This window comes from Leptinotarsa decemlineata, unplaced genomic scaffold, assembly GCF_025532065.1.
Source record: "Leptinotarsa decemlineata unplaced genomic scaffold, Ldec_3_MD MMD2_tig00002974_RagTag_RagTag, whole genome shotgun sequence".
Lineage (NCBI taxonomy): Eukaryota > Metazoa > Arthropoda > Insecta > Coleoptera > Chrysomelidae > Leptinotarsa > Leptinotarsa decemlineata.
The window spans coordinates 4948302-4962130 of record NW_027412578.1 but is presented as its reverse complement, the minus strand read 5'-3'; the positions used below and the strand labels follow the sequence as shown (position 1 = coordinate 4962130).

Here is a 13829-nt window from a genome sequence, read left to right as displayed (position 1 = left end):
GAGAAAGAAAGATATCAGGCCAGGTAAGTCCATGCAAGAGAAAATCAGGAAGACCAATAAAAATCTTAGATGAAGACACCAAATGTGACATTCGAAGAAAAGTTCATTCGTTTTATTTTAAAAAGGAAATACCCACTCTTGAAAAACTATTTATCGAGATAAGCCAAGATAACGATATTCCTTTGATATCCAGAAAACTTTTATGGAAAACTTTAAAAAGTATGAATTTTGCCTGGGAAAAGCACAATCGAAAGGCACTATTACTGGAAAGTGATGAAATTGTTTGCTGGAGACGAAAATATTTGACAACTATAAAGCAGTACCGCAGAGAGCAAAAGAAAATTTTTTATCTTGATGAGACGTGGATAAACGAAGGTTATATAGTCAAAAAAATGTGGCAAGATAAAAATATAACAAGTTCTCGCCAAGCTTTCATAGAAGGCCTTTCGACGGGTATTAAAGTGCCTTCGGGAAAAGGGAAGAGGCTTATAATTGCTCACATTGGAAGCGAAGACGGATTTTTAAAAGAAGGTTTGTTAAGTTTTGAGTCGTGCTGGACGGGAGATTATCATGAGGACATGAATTCGGATGTCTTCGAAGACTACTTCGGGGAAATGTTAAAATTTCTTTCAGCTGATTCGGTCGTGGTTATGGATAATGCAAGCTACCATTCAAGGCGCTTAGAGAAGGTACCAACTTCAGCTTGGAGAAAGCAAGAAATTATTAACTGGCTGTCAAATAAAGGTATTCAGTTTGAGACGAATTCAGTAAAGAAGGAACTACTAGCCATAGTAAAACAACATAAATCTCGCTTCATGAAATATGCCGTAGAAGATGTAGCAGAAAAGTATAAAGTAACTGTGCTGCGCCTACCGCCATATCATTGCGAATTAAATCCTATAGAACTCATATGGGCACAAGTTAAAGGATATGTTGCAAGGCACAATACCACATTTAAAATGAAAGATGTCAAGGTATTGTTTGATCAAGCCATTATGGAAATCACATCAGAAAACTGGCAAAAAGCAATCCAGCATGTTTTAAAAGAGGAAGATAAAATGTGGGAACTGGACAACTTGGTCGATCAGGTGGTTGACCCTATAATTATAACACCAGGGGATGATGACAGTTCTTCGGATGAAGACTATACTGATGTAGAATAATTTAATTGAATTGTAAATATACTGTAGCGGGATAAGCAATCTGGACAGAGACCAGTGTATCAGTGACAGTGACACTTTTGCTTAGGTTAGGGTTTAGAATTAAGGGTAGTCTGAATAATTATTTTCTCGGAAGGTTCTCGAAAATTGTACCTAGTAATCTCTAGAACATTCAATTAGGGTATAAATAGAGTGTTGTTAAACGTTAAGGGAAGTTCACAGTTTTAGTATTGTTCAAGTGTCAAATTGTAATAACGTATCCAGTAAAGTTCTTGTCGTTTTTGTGAATAAATTGATTTAAAGTCCCCACAAGTGTTTCAATACGTAAAGTTCGTTCGTGTGTGTTTGTGAGTATTTCCCGATTTCGGTTCGTATATATTTTATTGTTACATTTTATATTTTTTTAATAACACTGTTCTGCTGTATTAAATTTTTATTTCCTTTAATATAATTTTTATGAATGCATATTCTTTTGGCAATTATCCCACTAGCGCGCCTCTGGCTCAGTATTTATCCGTCGATAACAATGGACAAATCCCTTAAAACAGGGTGATACCTACCTGCTCTTTATGAAACGACATAATTTTGCAATGCGGACTAGGGAAGTGACAGAATTTATTGACGGATCACCCTGTAGCGCTTTTGAATACTTAATGAGATTTTATTACTCTACACTCTTTTGAAATAGACTATAGTTAAAATAGCTGACGTACGTCCATACCGACAGTATAGTCTCATTCCTAACAATGAAGAGTAATGAATGATCATTTCAAATGCAAACCGCTCTCAAGAATGCTCAATTTTTTTTATTTCGTTATGATTTGCTACAGATGAGTAGATGCGGTTTCATAATACTTTATCGGGCCCACCCTAATTTTGTATCGAACACATGTCGTTTTATCACCCGCAGTGGCGTGCGTTTTGGTATTCAATTAATAAGTCTTGTTAAAACTAATAACCATATTTATTTATTCATATACAAGTAATCATATATATATTATAACTTTAATTCGAAATATTCACGAAATGATAAATAGGTGTGTTTATTTAAGAAGATATTAGGTATAAGCAAAAAAAATCCGATGAATCTTTGTCGAATATTATGATTACCGATTCTACAATTTAAACATTTTATAACATGTTCGATACATTTTCACTATTTATCGGAATCACATCTTTTAAGGACTGTTGAAGTTCTGAAAGAGCATTCTAACATATTATATTTAAAATGTCGGGTTTCTTTTTGCAAGGAGCCACTTCACTTGAGCCCAAAGGAGTTCAATAGGATTAAGTTCAGAATGACGAGGAAGCAGACGCAGGATGATATTTCGTTTGTGTGCCCTCTTGTCGACTACATATTTTTTGAAATAAAATTGGCTCAGACATTAAAGAACCTCAGAGATTTATACTTTTGAATGTAAAACAGGTCCGCATTTGAAAAGTTTAACTTGAAGATGATATCTCAGCACTGAAACATCGTATCAAGAAGTGATGTTGCCAGTATTTTGAAAAAGTACGTTACTTTCCGTTACTTTCAAATTTAACATTTCCGAAGTCCCTGTAGTGGTTCGTAGAATAACATAGAAACAAACATTTTATAAAATTTTATTTTATTATTCAATATAGTTACCGTCGAAGACAATACAACGATTATGGCGCTCATACGATTTTTCTATGCCATTTTTGTAGTCCGATTTGTCTTCAGCTTCAAAATAACGGGTGTGAAGTTATCCACATCCACAAAGTACACTGTGAAAAAAATACCTATCGAATTGTAATTTTTTTCATTTGCCGACTCTGTACACCAACCATTTTTCAATATGTTACGCTTGTTGACTGATTTAGTGAAAAAAAGAACCGTCCTAGTTTAATAATCAATCAATCAATCAATCAATCAATTTTATTGGTAATAATACACATCGTGCTTTTACAAGTCAAGAATACAATTCAAGAATACCATTTACAAGAATACATACAATTATAAAATTACAGTTTAAAAAATAAAATGAGTAAAATAACATTTTTTTTCTCCATTGAGTTGAATACAATTTAAACAATCATATTAGGTCATCGAAGTTATTATCCAAAAATTCCTGAATTGAATAAAAGGCTTTCTTCACCAAATAATCTTTGATTTTTTTAAAAAATAATCTCTCCTCAAGGAGTCTTATGGTCACTGGCAAGCAATTAAAGAAGTGTATACCATAGTAGTCAGTTCCTTTTCTGGTTCTATGCAGTCTGTGATATTCAGGAATAAAGTCCTGGTTACGCCGTGTTTCATAATTATGGAGTTGGCTGTGTGTTAAATATTTTTGTTTATTATTATAGACATATTTAATGCAGTTCAGTATATATGCACAAGGAAATGTTAGTGTTTTAAGCTCAGCAAAACAATGCATCCGTATTATTGAGATTCATTATAATACGGATGCATCTCCTCTGTAGCCCAAAAATTTTTTCCGAATGGAAAGAGTGACCCCAACTCAGCACAGCATATGTCATGTTTGAATAAAAGTAACCATAATAAGGTGACATTATAGTTTCTCTAGATACAGTTTTAACAAGTGATCTTATCATATATGTAATTTTTGAGAGCTTAGACGATAGTTGAATAATGTTTTTTTCCCATATTAGACCTTTATCAATAATTATTCCAAGAAGATTAACCCCTTCACTTCTTGGCAGATCTGAATACAGAGGTCTGAGGGTAAAATTGATATTTTGGGTCTTGTTTTAGTTAAGAGAAAGTTTGTTCGCTAAGAACCATTCTTTTATCTGATTCTGTCCCTCAGCCACAATTTCTTGAAACGGGTGATATACTTGCAGATGAGTGGTGTCATCCGCAAATAGTATGTGTTTTGAGCCAGCTATATTTGACTTTTAAGTCATTTATATAGATCAAGAAGAGTAGAGGCCCCAAAACTGAGCCCTGTGGGACTCCATGATGCAAGTGCATAATATCTGAAGAGACACCATCATATAAAACATACTGAGAACGTTCTGTCAGGTAGGACCTGAGAAAGGCTATACTATCAGAATAAACGTTGTAAAACTTTAGTTTTTTAATCAATTTATCAGTTGAGACACAATCAAAAGCCTTTGTCAGGTCAAATAGAGAAGTATATGTATCAAGTCCTTGCTCCCAGCCGTTCAATACAATATCTGACAACTCATCAATGACAGCCACAGTAGATCTATTGGACCTAAATCCATATTGATCATCCACAAACAAACCATTAACCTCAAAATAGTTTATAATTTGATCCCTCATTAGCGACTCTAGTAGCTTTGAAAATATCGTTATAAGAGAAATAGATCTATAGTTATTTCTGTCATGAATTGAACCTATTTTTTTATAAACAGGAATCACTTTTGCAATTTTTAAGGAGGATGGAAATATACTTTCTATTATACAGAGATTAAAGAGTTGGGTCAATGGATAAACAATAAGATTTTTTAAGGTTTTTTTAATACAAGTGGTGAATTCATAATTATCTTTGCTGTTTTTGTTTTTCAAACAACTTATTTTATCTCTCACTTGGATAAAAGTTACCTCTTTAAATTTAAAGGATATATTTTGCTGAGTATGTTGCATGTAGTCCTTAAAAGTTCTCCCCGCAGGATCTAGATCATTAATTACATTTTGTGCAATGTTTACAAAGAAATTGTTGAAGATATATGAGTTTAGCTCATCAGACTTTGCTGGTTTTTTGCTCACAGATGATTTTGAGTTTATTATAGACCACATTGCTGCTTGCTTGTTGGTAGATTTCTTGACGAAGTTATCAAAATATTGTATTTTAGCTTTTGAAATTTCAAGTCTACATTTTTTTCGATATTCAGATACTATTTGTCTTGGGATCAAATTAGGATCTTGATTGTGCATTATATTAATTATCTGGAGTCGTTATCTCATTTCCCTTAAGTTTTCACTGAACCAATTCATTTGAATTGGGATGGCATTTTTTACATTTATTCTTGTCTGAAGGGGTGAAAATCGGGTGGAAATATTTTAAAAAATCGTAGCATGAAAAATCGACTATGTACACCCACAAAATTGAGACATGTAATTCCTGATGATCTATTCGACAGAAAAAACTTCGCGTCATAGTTTTCCAGGCCGTCTGAAGGGGTGAAAATAGGATGGAAATACATACCATTGTGACAACGCCGAGAGTTCATGATTCTTTTTTAGCAAAATTACGCAATTTTTTTCAGAATGTTAAATCAGTCGAAGTGAACTCTTAAATATTGCGAGTATAAATGAATTCCATGACAGTGAACATGTTTCACCGAAGTACGAATAAGACATTTTCACCTCCTCAGACGGCCTGGAAAACTATGACGTGAAGTTGTTTTCTGTAGAATAGATCATCATGGATAACATATCTCAATTTTGTACGTGAACAAAGTCGAGTTTTCATATTACGAAATTTTTTAATATTTTCACCTCATTTTCACCCCCTCAGACGGCCTGGAAAACCATGACGTGTAGTTTTTTTGTCGAATAGATCATCAGGAATAGTATGTCTTAATATTGTAGGTGTGCAATGTCGATTTTTCATGTTACATTCATTTCCATCCTATTTTCACCCCTTCAGACAGTTTAATAAACTAGGACGGTTCTTTTTTTTCACCAAATCAGTGAATGAGCATATTATATTGAAAAATAGTAGGTGTACAGAGTCGGTAAATGAAAAAACAATAAGTCGATATTTTTTTCTCAGTGTACTTTGTGAATGTGGATAACTTCACACTCTTCCCAAAATAGGCCTATTTCGACGAGTATCTCTTCAACGGCGCTAAATTTGAACTCTATTGAAGTCTAAAGACAGGAAAAAGTCGCTGGAGGCCAGATCTGGTAAATACGGTGCATACGGAAGCAAATCGAAGCCCAATTCATGCAATTTCGCCATTGATTTGTGACTCGGTGCCATTGTCTTGAAAGAAGCACTTCTTCCTCAAATGGGGTCGTTTTTCCGCGATTTCGTCCATCACACGCTCCAATAACGCTATGTAATAGTCGCTGTTGGTGGTTTTTCCCTTTCCAAGATAGTCGATGAATATTATACCGTGCACATCCCAAAATACTGATACCTCAACCTTTCCAACCTACTGCTGCGCCTTTGCACGCTTTGGAGTTGGTTCCCAACGTTCAGTCCACTCAGATGACGATCGTTTTGAGTCTGGTATGAAATGATGCAGCCATGTTTCATCCATTGTCACATATCGATGCATAAATTGGAGTTTTTATGGTGGAACAGTTTCAAACACTGCTCAGATTCATCAATTCATTGTTGTTTTTGGTCGATTGTGAACTCTCAGGGCACCCACTTTGAACAGAGCTTTCACGGTCATCATTATTTTGTGGACTTTTTAATGTTTTCATCGGTAACAGCCTCTTTGGGGCCTTCACTGCATGCATCGTCCTTGGTGCTCATTTCACTTCATTTTAACTTAGCAAACCACTTCTCAACGGTTGATTTTCCTGGTGCAAAGTCTGAATAACGTTTATCAAGCCAATCTTCGGCTTCAACGTTATTTTTTTCGCCAAAAAGCAATGCTTCATTTACACACGTAATTACTTTTTACCCATTTTCTTCAAACTAACAAAAGTTGCTTTACTCAAAATGTTTTATCCCACAAACTAATAGTCCGACAGCTGTGAAATTTTTTACATGCCTACGAAATATTCAGCCCATCCTGCTAGTTGGGCTGGGTACAAGATACTTCTTGTACCCAGTGTATATCTAACGCACTATGAAATTTCATTTATTCGACACGACAACTTTTTATTCTTATAACCATTATTTTTCCAATATTTCTATAATAACTCGGATGATAAAAATAATTATTAAGACTCGATATGAGACCTCTTGGCCGAACACTTTCCAAACCTCTATACTTGGTGTGACAATCTTAAACCAATCTGAATGGCATTCCAAATCACTGTTGAGGCCATGAACTTTTATTTACGAAAATCAGCGGACATCCTGTAACTATATTACATCAATTGTATGTAAAATAGGCAAAATGAAGTCCGCCCACACATACATCCCAAGTTAGATTAGGTACCGATATAAAACAAGAATTAATTATCTCAATTTGTATGTTTGGTCAACATTCGCCTACCGAGTCATAAAAATAAATATCTTGGAAAGGTGATACATTTTTTATCAACTTTGAACAATTGTTTGCTGAACCCGAACGTCAATGTTTGATAAAACGAATTGAGCAATCTTGTATATCTCAAAAATGACTCACTCATAATTTAAGATAAAACCAAATTGTATGCTGGAAAATGAACAAAAATACACCACCTAGATGGATGAATAAAGTGTATCATATTCTATAATGCATCATTAGGAGCACAATTACTAATCAATGATTATATATTGATTATAATTCAACTATAAACAAGCCAGTAACAAAGAAAATAATTACTCCAATTTGCTGGGATGGTGTTAAGAATCAGTTAAACGGTAATTCTTTGATCTATTGCTCATACAAGTCTCCAGAAGCCTTCCGAGGATTTCTGTCCGTGGAGATACAACAGCTGTTCAAAGGGAAGTCTTATTCGACTCCTCAATACCAGATTGCAGTACTAAAGAAAAACGTATGAATATATTCCTCATAACCCGAGCTAAATTTTCCAGAATATTCAGTTATCCTTATCATTTATTATGTTGTTTAATGAAAAAGATTTACATGAACAGGGCTGTTTGTGACAATAATGGTTTCTTCCGCTGATTTCATTACGAATCAACTTTTTAGTAAATAGTTTCAGTTGAAAATGAGAAGATTTGAGGTGAGATTTGGAATAAATTAGCACCTACATATATTAATATTTAAAAATCATTTAAAAGTACAACTTACCAACCTAATGATGATACTTATTCCAATTAGCTAATGAAATTTTAAAAAAATAACAAACAAACAAAACTAGAATAAACATTCAAACCTTCAAAATTCACAAGATTTCTGCAATTTTCGAACTGCATGAAAGAGGATCTAACAGGCTTCTTTGAACAATACGTTTCTTGCACTTCATCCGGTGCAAAATCGAAAATGTTTTGGCGATTGACAGTACAATTTTTTTTAATTTTGAGGTATTTGGCTTTTGTGCGAAAATAAGTTTTTTTTAATATTCATTTATGCATTTATTGAGTACCACACATTTTTTGATAGGACCATCATAAATAAGGAAGGTCCAATTTTAGTTTACTATCAAGATTGCCAGATGTTTTGCCTCAGGTGGGACAGACCCGTTTTTTTGTGATTATCCCATTTATGTATCAATAATTGCTGGTTTTTCCCGAATTTTCTTGATTTTCACTTCCTTATTCAAACATTCGTTTTTTATTATAAATGTTACAAAACTACGGAGAAGTTTTTGTCTAATTTGTCCATTAGAAAAAGTACACTTTCTATTTTCACTTTTTTTTCAAAACCATGACATAACATACTCGATTTTTTTTTCAAGATAACGCCTGAGGAGCACCTAATTTGTTTTGCTGTTTGTGCTGGCCCCAATTTATGGCTCTAGGCAATTAACCAGCTCCTCCCCTGTAAACGGCATGACATTTTTGATCCGTCAGTATTATATTCAAATTACACAAGAAATTACCGTTTTTTGTTCAATGATTCAACGATTATATATTTTCTAATTAAATGTCAATATAAACTCTCAGGATTTGACAAAACAATAGTTTTGAACACCAGACACAGTTATTTTTTCAAACAACCTTGTATATTTCACAGAACCTCATCCACTTGAAAAACATAATTACTCTGACATTGTATATTGTATTCATCCCGTGCAAACCGTAGCAGCGGTAACAATAATTATGATCACGAAAAGTAATCAGAATCATGAAAAATTTGAAAAACTTTCGAAGTATTGTATGAAAAAAATCGAACAGGTAATTTCAACACCTGTTCTAACACTCGTTTGCAATTACCTGTTGATTATTATCTAATTTCGAGATAACACGCCTAAACACATCGTGTAATGTTTTTATACATAAAATATAAATCCTACCTATCTCTGAAATATTTGCTCAATGGAAACAAAAAAATATCGGCATAAAAACTTTTTTTTAACCGACACCAGCATTTCAATGTTTTCACCATCTGTCAAAGTAAAGTGAATACGGCACGCTACGCTTACAAACCCTCGAAATAAAATCAATTGTTATTGGTACTTACTGCATTAATTCAATTTGAGGGAATACGATTTCGGGTTTCTGAACAAAGCACTTTTAAAAATTACACAACCACCTGCACGAGCACCTGAAACACGTATGAACATTTGTATTCCTAATTAATGCGCATGAGCTAATACATGAATGCATTCAGGGTTGCCAGTTGTCGCGAATGTAGCAGTTTAACTTTTGTATATGGACTGTTTAACTATAGACAATGAAGAGTAATTTGAATACAAATTTGTATGCGGAAGATGTTTCAAAAGAAAAAAAGAAAAAATATCATATCAGTATATCATTCAAGTATTACATAGGGTTTTTCAAAAACAATTTTCTGTTAAATCTAATACAGTTCGTTAATGTTTAAATTTAAAACAAGGAACGTGATGATAATGTCTCAAATATGAAGTGATATGTCAAATACGAAAAAAGAAATCACCGAAAGTTTATTAAACCAGTACTGGGAAAAAGTTACGTTAGCTGATTAACGTGCTCACGAAAACTCAAACACTGGAGTCAAGGAAATTATCATGAATTTTAAACAAAAAAATCACCTGGGCATAATAATTAAGGTGTAGAAACTTTGAAAAATATACCTATTCGATGAAATAGAAACACCCTTGAAATATTTGTTCAACTGCTGTTTTGATTTTGATAAGAGGTTATTCCCCAGAAGCGCATAATGGAGATAAACTGCAAATGGAAAACTAGACCAATTTCGCTCATTCCTAACATTGCGGAAATTTTAGAGAAAATTAATGAAATCGAAATATCTAGCTTTTCGGAAAAATATAAGACAAATATTCGATTATCAATATGGCTTCAGAATAGCAAAATCAGGGGATGAGTGAAGCAATGACTTTCAGATAACGGAGTACCTCAAGGAACGGTACTGGGGGCCCTCTCTTGTTCTCCCTACAGCTCTTGTCTACAGCTCCTTAAAATTAAAAGTGGAAAATAATAAGAAAATTGTAGAGAAAAGGTTCGATTATAATACTCTGACACTTGCTGACACAAAATACTTGCTATTTCTTTTATATTCGAATAATGATCAGACCAAACTCTTTGATACCTGAGGCTGAATAAATTAATCACTTAGTCATTATAATTGAACAACATCTAAAATCGAAACTGCAAATATTAGTTGACAAGTTGAGAGACGTATCTCAAAAATACTCTATTGCGTATTTATCCAAACACAGCTGAACTGCGAAAGAGGTGGTATGAATAACAATCACGACACGCCACTGCAAAACAATAGGTCAGTTCCATTTAATTATGTGGCACTAATACTACATTCTTCATTTCCTGTCAATATTAATCTCGTCAACAAAGTGCAATAAAAGTAAAACATTATTTTGTCAACCAAACGAACAAATACTGAATTCCTTAAGCCTACCTTACACGATCAATTTTATTGTGCCAATATCGATATTGATCAATACATATTGAACGTGTACGGAGTATATTGATAGCAATATGATAGTATATAATGATAGCAATAATATTGAAGCATACAAAATCAGTCCGATTTCAATTGAAGGTCCGTCAACAGACTGAGGTGGCGTCAATATTATATTGACACATGTGAAGGGTTTATTGTCATGGATCAATAAACCCTTTCACTCCTCTGGACATAGGAACATCTGAAACAAAAATATTCAACAAATTGTAAAGAGCACTATTTTATTAGATTTTCTCAAAAGTTTTGTCCTATTGATGAGTCTACTGTAATATCTCAGTGAATCGAAATAAGCACCATTTGAATCAGTGGACTTTTGCCAACGTAACACAAGTCGATTAATTCCGTCAACATAAAAATTGGGTGCTCGGGATTCGATAAAGTTAACGAAGGCCGTTTTTGCCTGACCCTGATTGGCGAAGGTTCTACCGGTGAGGAAATTATAAAAGTGCTTGAAAAGATTTTAGTCGATTGGCGGGTCTGAGGAGTATGATGGGTGAGGCTGAACTTCGATGCTTAATTCGTTTAATGCAACACGTGCGGACGAGTGTTGTCGTGGAGCAAGATCGGACTTCTTCTGTTGACCTCAATAGAGGGCTCTGCTGTGATGGTTTGGTCCAGTTGCAGAAATGTATAGTGAATCACACCAACCGCTGACCATCATACAGTAACCATAACCGTGGTTATTTTTTGGTGGGTGTTCGCCTTTGGCAAGTGCCTGGGTTATTCGTCAGTGTCCAACCACCGCACCGTCCTGAACGTCTCCTGTTTTCCTAGAGGACCCACTTTTCATCACGCGTGACGATCCGATCCCAATTAGGATCGTCGATCCGATGCCAATAAGGATCGTTTTGGTTGCACTAAAGCAAAGAAGAACAGACTCCGAAAGGTGACAATTTCTGTCGATAATTCAAATCGTGGCGCACCCACTTTTCGAGCTTGTGATTTTTCAATTACAGAAAGGAAGGAAAATACGGTGATAGTGTATCATTTTACCCAAGAGCATCAAATTGCACAAAAATTTTGTTTTAGATTTCTACTTACCCTCCATATATGTTATGGAATCGGCCGATACTTGATGAAACGCCATAACGTATTCAAGAAACACTTCATTGTGAGATTTTCACTGAACAGTTTTACAAAATCGCAACACGTGTTTCGCTAGGTATATGATATTCTTCGGGCATAGACTCCTGAAGAAGCTATTGCATCCGATTGTCTTAAAGCAGGTCTATAAATACTGCTGCAATAATGAATTTTTGACATGATCAGTAACTCGCTTAGTCTAAGTATTAATTTCGTGTTGAGCAAATCACGATTTGGAAATAACTGCCTGAGAACATTATAAGAAGTTTGATTTAGATAGCTGACATGTTTAGTGAAGCGAAGTTCTGGATCAAACCACTATCCTATATTTTTTATATTGGTCACGGAAGGAAGTATTTCATTTTCGAAGTGGATTTGAAAAATGAAGTTCGTGAGCTCTCTGTCCAAACATCATTATTGCAGATTGATTAGAATTGAACTTGAGTTTATGGACTGTAGAAATGTTAAAGATGAAATGAAGATCGTTATTAACAAATGACTGGGAAGATGTTCAATCACGAGGCGAAAAAGAGAAATATAACTGCGTGTCATCTGCACAATGATATATATTGCATTTTTTACAGCAGACAAAAATCACAGATATACAAGCTTAAAAGCAAGGGCCCAAGAATAGATCCTTGTGATATTCCCTTTGATACCGGTAGAGCATCCGATACAACTCCATCGACAAAATCTTTTTGAGTACTCTTTGTTATATTTCACTGTTTTTTTCTCTCTTCAGGATAATAATACTTTTAGTGCACCTGTTTTGTGCATTCCCATCATGAATCTAGGTTCAAATTTTATACATGCGATGAACCAAGGCAAAATAGTTGTCTTGGCATCGGCGCCTAACGTCACTTCATTAGGGTTCGGTTGATACATAAGATAAACTTTATGATTTATGCTCTCATATGTGTTATATTTCACTCATGGACATATAACATATTTAATCATTTTAAGATAAGATAAGAAAGTATCAGATGAGAAGTCTAGTACAATTGACTAATTCTTGCAACAAAATTTATAAATTAGAGGAATTGTCTCTAATCATACAATTTCTCGAGCATCAGATAACAAAGATGTAAAGTTTGTATGCTAGCAAAATCTTGTGAATTTTGGTAACATTTCAAAATACAGTCTTCGAACATATTTTGATTTCTGTCGGAGTATTGATAAATGGGATGTTTTTCCCGCTTGGGACTTCGTTCACGAGATGGAGGAAAGTTTCGTACATGTAGTCCTCGTGGATTTTGATCCAGTCCTAAGCACACTGCTGTTTGGATCGAATCTTTCCTGGACTGATGAGAGGTAATACCTCGAAACTGATCTGTAGGTGATCTACTTGACCGACTTCAGCATAGTCCTGCTGCTGGATGAACTAGAACTAGAAACATCTGCAAGACTGACCTCTGTGAGGTATCTTGCATACATGTATGTCGGATATAATTCAATGTAGAGCGTGGTATTAGCCGGAGAAGTAGTTGTTTTCCAGCAGGCATTTACCAGAACTTACGGCGCAGGTACTTTGGGCGAGATTAATGTTTCAAGATTTTGTTTGGAAATATTCATTTTTTCATATTCATGTCATTCACTACTATTTATAGTATTTTATATTTGAAATATTTTTGGGGTCTTTCTCATATCAGCTAAACTCAATTAGTGATAACTGATAGCCATATCGATAATGATGTGATAATAACCTTACCTAACTTTTTCTTCAAAAACTTTTTGACAATGAAAATCAATGGGAGTGTTTATATACCACACTCTAAAGTAAAAGTGTGGTGTATGAAAGCTTCCATTGATATACATTGTGACAACTTCCTTAAAGTGAAAATAAAAAAGTATGAACCAAGCAATACAAAAGTGAAGGTTGTTAACAAGTAGATGTTTTTCACTTTCCAAATAAAACTA

The 13829-nt window shown here is 34.3% G+C and overlaps 1 protein-coding gene across 1 annotated transcript in view; it reads right to left on the bottom strand.

The window, feature by feature from the left end:
* jar (Myosin heavy chain 95F jaguar) overlaps window positions 1-9515 on the bottom strand; it is a 74869-nt gene extending 65354 nt beyond the window's left edge. The window contains 1 exon segment of the mRNA XM_074177328.1: window positions 9369-9515. The gene's annotated coding sequence lies outside the window, so the exon portion shown is untranslated.
* Between the last annotated feature and the right edge of the window lie 4314 nt (window positions 9516-13829).